This window comes from Watersipora subatra, chromosome 4 (assembly GCF_963576615.1).
Source record: "Watersipora subatra chromosome 4, tzWatSuba1.1, whole genome shotgun sequence".
Lineage (NCBI taxonomy): Eukaryota > Metazoa > Bryozoa > Gymnolaemata > Cheilostomatida > Watersiporidae > Watersipora > Watersipora subatra.
In genome coordinates this window covers 46,644,259-46,652,470 of record NC_088711.1, presented here as the reverse complement: position 1 = coordinate 46,652,470, position 8,212 = coordinate 46,644,259, and positions in this window count along the sequence as shown.

Below are 8,212 nucleotides of genomic sequence, written 5' to 3'. Positions count from 1 at the left end.
ATGACGAGCCTGTTGGTCCCTTGTGATAATCGAAAAGTGCTGCAGAAATTATTTGCGTAGTATTGGGTCACATGATCAGATTACGAGTTGCCAATTCGACCAAACCAAAACAAAACTGTAAATTAGCGAGCATCTATATTTGATACGGGGTCTTCGGTAAAACCCAAAGTGTTTGTCATAAACTAGTTCTACGATAAGTTTTATATTGAGTTTTTTATTGGCCTTTCAATTCACGTGAGAACATCACGTGACAAGACATTAACCAAACTTCATGGTTACGTCATCGAAATAGAGAGATTCCAATCTACAGCGGCTTTTAGTTTTTGAGCTTTTAAGAGCTTTTAATCACATTTCCACATATTTGGCACCATTAACACAACAGACTAAGACATGGTGAATATTTTGATACCAAATAACTGTAATGTGAATTTTGTTGCAAGTCAACCCTTAAAAAGACTAGTCCTTGCGGTGTTTCTCTACTAGGAAAACATGGGAACACTACCAAGCATTCTCACCACTGGACCGAAGCATGCCATTTATTATTAGGCCTACTACTACGTTCTATCCTAAAATATTTATTTCTTCCATAATAATATATAAATGAATATAACTTCTTTATTAAATTCTCCCTTGTTATTAGTTTTAAGATGCTCATCAAATCTGAAACATGTCAGTGAGTGTAAGTTTGTGAGTTCCAAACGAATTTCAAATGAAGCAGATTTCAGATAGATGGAATTACAAAGAAATTATAATCTGTCCAATGAGGACCACTCATTTTAACGTATTAAAATATACATAAATTATTTCTCATTCATCAATTACGAAGTCTTTTGAAAGGACAGCGGTATCTGCCATTTAACATGACAGTTATAATAAAGAACAATACTAGTAATGATTCTTTGCTTAAATTATAATAATAAAGAAGGTGAGTGATAGTAGCTATCATTCAGCTTGTGAAATATCAAAGGAGATGCAAGCAAATATATTCCTTTATCTACCTTGACATTGATTGAGTTTTATTCAGTGAGATAATTGAGAAGTTTTATCAGTTTTTTTGGGTGGTGTGTGCGTGCTGCGTGCGTGCGTGTGTGTCTACATGTCGTGGACATGATGCGTATCGTAGTGTGTATCACGGAGGTTTGTGCACATGGGCTTGTGCACGGGGAGGTGTGTGTGGCTGAGGTGTGTATGTGTGTGGGGTGTGTGGGTACACGTTCTGTACATGGTTTGTGTACACATGTGCATGTCTACTGTGTCGCACGCGTGTCTGCCATATCAGTAGACCACTAGAGCATCTATCCAATGAAGAGGAATTGGCTACTGTCATAAGATTGTAAAGTACCCATCTGTATTCTTCTCTATTCACCTAAAATAGAATGTTAGGTCTGTTTCCATTGCAGTTGTTCACCTGAACATATCCAGTACACATAGTTTCTATAGTAACTTCACATTTAATTCTGGTTCTATGTTATTTTCATAACACTTTTTAGAACTTTTCAACTCACACTTTTTACAAAACCATTTGTTCTTACAAAATATACTTTGCTATAACTCCATAGCCAAGTCATAATCAAACACTAGTAGTTGATTCCAAATTCACTTGTTTGTTTCTTCAATGACTCTTACAATCTTGGTTTAAAACTCTCATTTCTCAACTTATTACATACCAGAAGCTGTGTAGTGTGACTCAGTACTGTGTTTGCTTATGGACAAGAACTGTGTGGAGGAGCTTTAGCATGCCTTGTACAAAATGTTTCTGATTAATGAGTAGTTTATAAATTAACTTTTTGTATCTTTACTTAAACAAAAAGAAAATCATTTACCTGCGTTGAACCAATAGAAACTATGTTTACAGTCAACAATGAGATAAGCTTTGCAAAACCCTAATTTTTATCGCATTTTCTTATCCGCCATTACCAGCCGTATCAGTTCCAATACAGCTACTGAAAAATTTGTAAATTGGAGATCAATGCACTTCTGTTGTGTATCCATTGAGTACAAGTGCAAATATTAGTGACACTGATTATCTCATTTTTAGGGTTTTAGTAATAATAATAATAATGCCGGAAGCTGTAGTAATAGTGGTGGATCTTCTCACATATCGTCGAGATTTTCACTGTTTTGCAATGTTATTTTCTTCTTGTGATAACTTTTTCTTTTTCAATGGTATTGTGTTTGGACTTGGTAACAAAGCCTTTGTTTATCTTAAATCTCATGTTTTCCAGTAAAGTTGTCATAACAAAAAGCATTTTAATATGACCCCAGGAGAAGGTCACTCCAAAAATTCGCAAGAAATTTTATTAATTTAATACATGATGTATACTGGGTAGTAGTCTCTGGTGAAAAATTCATTTTAGTTGCTTTGTTATAATAGATAAAAGAGAAGGTGAGAAGAAGGAGTATAGATCATGGACATAGTCAGCCATCATTTGACAGCACCCTTAGGAAGAAACTTTACCTGTTTCCAGGATACAATCCATCCTAGCTCGTCTGAGTGTTTACCAATCATTCAGTGTCTCTCTCAAGTTTGTATTGTCATATAGTGTCTACTTATAGACAGAGCATCTGACTGGTGATTGTATGATTACATGTATTTTTTCTTCTATTCTCTACTGTTGTTTATTGATACATTATATTCATATCTGCTAGGAAATTTGCATGATGATTCTCCTGATGTGTTTGAATCTTTCCAATTTTTTAACTTTTGACTGCGACTATCTAGAATCAAGAGCCAAACATGTTTTGACTATCAAGTGCTGCAAAACCATATGGTTTTATGGTTAGCTCTATTATTATTTGATGGTCATGGACTATTGTTATTTTAATCATATTTATGGTATCTCCATTATTTTTGGATGATCACGGACTTTTGAACATCTTCCCTTAATTAGTTTAATTGTCTAGATATCTAGCAGTGTTCTGTATCTGTATTGAGTTCTATAGCACACTATGTCAATATTTATTCACATATTTTTCAGCTGTTTGTTTTATATGTTCACTAACAACTCTTCCAGTCACCTTGTTTATGGCACATTCTATCGCTTTAATCATATCTTTTTCCTATTTGGATTCATGCTCTCCTGTGCATTGTATCGGTAATAAAACATCTTTTACTGAAATTATCAAGGTCATTCATTGGTTTAATTATTTCATTTTGCAGAATAATATTTTTACTTGATTTCTCAGAATTTTTACATTTTTAAATAAATTTTCTGAAGTTCTTTAAAACAATGGATCAAGTCTTTTCACTCGCTCCACAAGGAAACAAACCACTCGAGTGCAAGGCAATGAATGAATATATAAAAATCTCAGTAAATATATATGTAAGAGTACAGTTCAATATGCAACGAACATGCAGTAAACTTGACAACGAGAGACATCCAGGCGCTCTGCTGTTGGTCGCTTCTGCAACGTCTTTTATAGCTCCTTACAGTCACTTGGCTCTGTCCATCAGGAGCAAGGTGGGCCTACAGCCCAACTTCTGCTGACCGGGAGTGTTACCGCGGGACATGTTGTCTGTTGATTCAGGCTTGGCTCAGTGGTGCCGTCAGTCGCCTCGTGGTCAGCTTCTCTCTCTGGCCCGGCTCTGGTCACGACAATTATTGCTTTATTTGGTTTTCACAATGTCTGCCAAGTATTCAGTCCAACAATAGTCAAGTATTTGTAACGCATGTCTATATGATGCTACCCTGATTAACTTTGTTTATTTTATCAACCTGAAATTTGTAAACTAAACTTGGCAATAGTTCAACTAATTTACAAATTAGCACGTTACTCACTTACCCATTCGTTAACTGTTACATTTTTCCTACCACTAGTTGATCAATCAATTCAGTTTAGTAGTATTACATTCATTTCAAGCAGCGATGCACATGTTAAACTTAACTGGTCAGACAATAGAAGGAAAACTCCATGTCAAACACGATGTAATCATAATGTGAATACCACACTGGTCAAACTAAAACCATAATCAATACAATGAAATTGATGCATGTAAATGTGTCACTAACACAGGCGGACTAGATTGGAGAGACAAGCATTGCTGGACTAACTTGTTTTTTAAAGGCTGCAAAAGTTATTTACAAAAGTACATTCAGCCACCTTATCTTGCGGTGGTATTATGAAAGAATGGAACAAGTGAGGTGAGCATCTTTAAGCTGTTCTTTTCAGGTAAAGTATAAAACTATTTAATTATGGACTATTTCTCTAATACAAACTGGTTCATAACTGATCTACAGCTTATTTCAAGCCCTTATTGCTGTACATAAAATTACTAATAATTATTCTTTTTAAAACCGGAGTAGAATTCAAAATTATATCTAAAAACTGTGACAGCTTGCTTGGATGCATTTTTATAACATTCATACCGGTTTTTATTAGCTCTTTTTGAATCCCATTGGTTAGTTGTTCTTGTTTTCTTTTTTGACTTTGTCTCTTCTAAATAATTGCTCTAACGCATTTTTTAAAGCCATCTTCAAACTTCTGTCAAAAAGAGGTTTATAGCCAAGTATTCTAAACTTAGGCATGGCTGTCAGATCATACCTGCAAACTCTTACGCATTGGGCGTGAGACTCACACAATCACCCCAAAGAAAAAATGAAAATGCGTGAGAAATGCGAGAGATTTTTGCCCCATTTTCCACAATTTTATATATACTATCATTGATAAATCGATTGCCCCAAAACCAAATCGCAAGTATTTCCCCACTCTTGGGTTGGCAGGCCTGTGTCAGATCGAGGACAAACTTATTATTAGTTGTAGTAGTGACTACATCACGCAGTCTTGAATGTTAGCTATACTATTTTCTCATAACAATCGAAATTTTAAAATCACTGATTCTGCCCATTAAAGAATTCTATGAAAATTTTTTTTAAAACGATCTACTCTTTAAAAATTTAAATTTTTATAGCTGTGCTCAGTTTCATGCATTGAACAATGTTACAAAGGTCAGAGGTCATAGGTTACAAAGGTCAGACCATCTTAAAACCATCTGGTGACCTCTAAACAACACTCTACATCTGAACTATGAGTTAATATTAGCCAACTTACAGATAATTTAGGGAATTGAAATTTAATTTTGAAAATTTAATGTTTGCTGTCCAGGCTAGTAAGATCATGTGACCATCTAATACATCCTATAAACTGATATATCTCAGGTTATTGCTAGTTGTTCAATATGAAGGTGAAGAAGTAACCTTAATGCAACTGTTTAAAACTACTCCATTTTAAATTAGTTCAACTTATATTATGTTGTTATGAATTGTTAGGATAGCAGTCACAACACCTGGTCACTAGCCAAGTTGGATAAAGTATTTTAATGTGAACTAACAGCTGCAGACTATTTATACTAACTCTTGCTAGTCCTGTGCATTGTGGGAGATCAACATAAGTAATCAATGTGTATAATTATCTAATGAACTGGTCAGGTGACCAAATGGTGAAGTTGTAGCGTGCTTGCCTTTGAAACGGATGCTCAGGGTGTGAGTTACACACAGGCCTGTATTCACTGTTTGCAAGTTGGGGTGGCTAATGTTAGGCGACTAGTTTTGAACACCTGGGGAAGCGCAGGGGACGGTGTAAGTACCCCAACAGGTTTCTCTTATGTAGGGCCTCAGCTGGGCCTCTCATGTGAAGTTTTAAAAAAAATTTATCGGAAAGTATCAATATTTTTTTATTTTTTGAGATTTGTTTTGTTTTAGGTGATGTGACTGCCAGGATGTTTTTAAATTGAAATAGGCAAAACTTGACCGCAGCTAAAACGCTCAAAAAAAGACACATTTTTCTTTTGAGCTTTTTAACAAAGATCAATTTTACCAATTTTATTTTAAGTTCATCCGGAGGTTTCCACGCTTTCGATAGGACATGGCCAAGCGGGTGTTTGGTAAAACTTGATCTTCTGCATACCTTTATAAAAGTCGTTAACAAGAATATTTTGCCGCCGATGATAATAATGACGCCTAAGAACTACTAAAAGTTGATGTTTGTCTCTATGGCTTGGAATAAAGTGATATTATACAGCGATAAAAACAGTCTCCATAGCCGTTGGGCAAATAACTGTTCGAGTAAATGATATTGAGATCGAGTTATCTAAAGCAATTTGTCATTGCGTGTGGGCGAACCAAACAAATCCGTTCGCGTTAACCTCGTGTTCGAGATGAAATGTTACATTTTATCCGAGGGCGAGTTATCCGAGTTTGACCGTACTTAGCCACGGAAAATTCCTAAAAGGTTGGTGTGACTCAGCCGGCCAGCCGCACCAGGAAATACTGGCCTGACTTACACAGGAGGGAATATTTTTTCTTATGGCTCCTAGCGTGGCTTCAAAAGGACGAACACAGCACTTATTATAGTCAAGTTTACTGTCTCTATTTATTGACTGTCCATTTGTAGAATTGGTAGTTAGCAATATAAATGTTGTTGGGTGATTATTTAATCAGGGTAAAGCACTCTGTAATATTTTGTATGGTCTGAGCTTTTTTAGAAAGTTAAAAATGTGTAAAACAGTAATGACACAATTAGCTGGTTTTCTTTGGTTGCAATTGTTGTTAGTAGTCCTCGGCTTTGTCTTGTCTGCACACCATGTGCTTTAATTTGACTAATAGCAAAGCTTACGTCCTGACACCTGGTTCATTGTCAGGGTGAATCAATATGTGGTAAAACACAGTGTGCGCAGGCTGTAGGTAAATATCATGACAGTGGCTTGTGCACTGAAGTTCATATAAGTTGTGGGAGTTGCCTCGTCTTACCACAGCAATTGCAGTCTTGCTCAAACTCATATTGTAGGGGTACAATGTCAAATAGCAGCAAGGCTGATTTATTTGGTTCATCAAATCAGATTTGTGTTAGTGTTGTCTCCTGTTGGCATAAATTATTACTCATGCTAAGACGTAGCCATAGATGTGCATAGCCATAGATGTGCATATCCTTGTGATGCAACCACTCAGCTAGTAAACCTATGAGTATTGATTGTGTTGACTAGATATAAAGCAACAGCATGTATGTAGTATAATCTTCTAAGAGTGATAATAATCTTCTAAAAATGGAGTGAGTAGTCTGTTATAATTACAACAATTCCTTTTCTATTTATTTATTACAAGCTTGTTTTTCAAAAGTTTATTACTTCCTTTTTCAAAAAACACTTTCTTTAGTTTTTGTAAACTTTTTTATGAGAATTTCTCTAACTAGTCTGCTAGTTTTGCAGCACAGGATGAGCATCAAGATTTCTCACATTCCATAGAGTTATATTTACAGAGAAATGTATTTAGAATAGATTAGTATTTTGCTGACCATTTCACCTCTTGGGGTTAACTAGTTAAACATATGACCACGATATAGCAATCAATTCACAAACAAGTAATTGAAGATTTGTGTAATACAGTTTAATTGTTTAAAATTCAGTCAATAGTACGAAAAAAAAACAATTGAATGCCAAGGGTTGAGAAAGACAACCATAAAAACTGAAAACTTTTACTGTACGTGACACACACAGTTTGCTATCACGAAATTCTATGTATCTTTGAACTACATTTAGTTTCTACACAGCAGTTAGACAGAATTTATCATATCAATAGAGTTTGTCATAACCACATGTATAATAATGAAGGTATTGCAATGGTGAATTAGTAAAGAGATGATCTGTAACCAAGAAAATATATATTATTGTCTAATAATTCATTTAGCTTGTCAGCAAAAGTTCAGTGTTAAAACGCAAAGGGGCATGAAACCACCTAGTAACTAAATTCATACCCAAATTTGAACACTCTCAGAAATAACCATTTATGTTAATACAAACAGTGCCAATTAGAGAAAAAACACTCAAGAGCTGCCATATAAGTAGATACAACTGTTATATCTATCATTTAGTATTCGTACCCAAGTTGTGTTCCTCGCAAAGACAATAATTTCAGTTAATGCAAACAGTGTCAGTTAGAAAAAAGCAATGAAGAGCTGCCTATATGACTAGACATAGTTATTGTTTTTATCTGCCCTCTAAAACACAGCAACGGAAGGTTAGGTGAGGGATAGGTAGAATACACCGAGTTTGTATTGAGGTAAACTGAAATACATTACGTATTTTATTACGTATATAACTTGTTTGGTATTCTTCACTCCAGCTCATAATCTGTTATCTGTAACAAACAGACAAGTCATCTAAACTATTAATAAAAAACAAAGTCTTTAACTTCTTAGATTTTACATTTGACTCAGATTT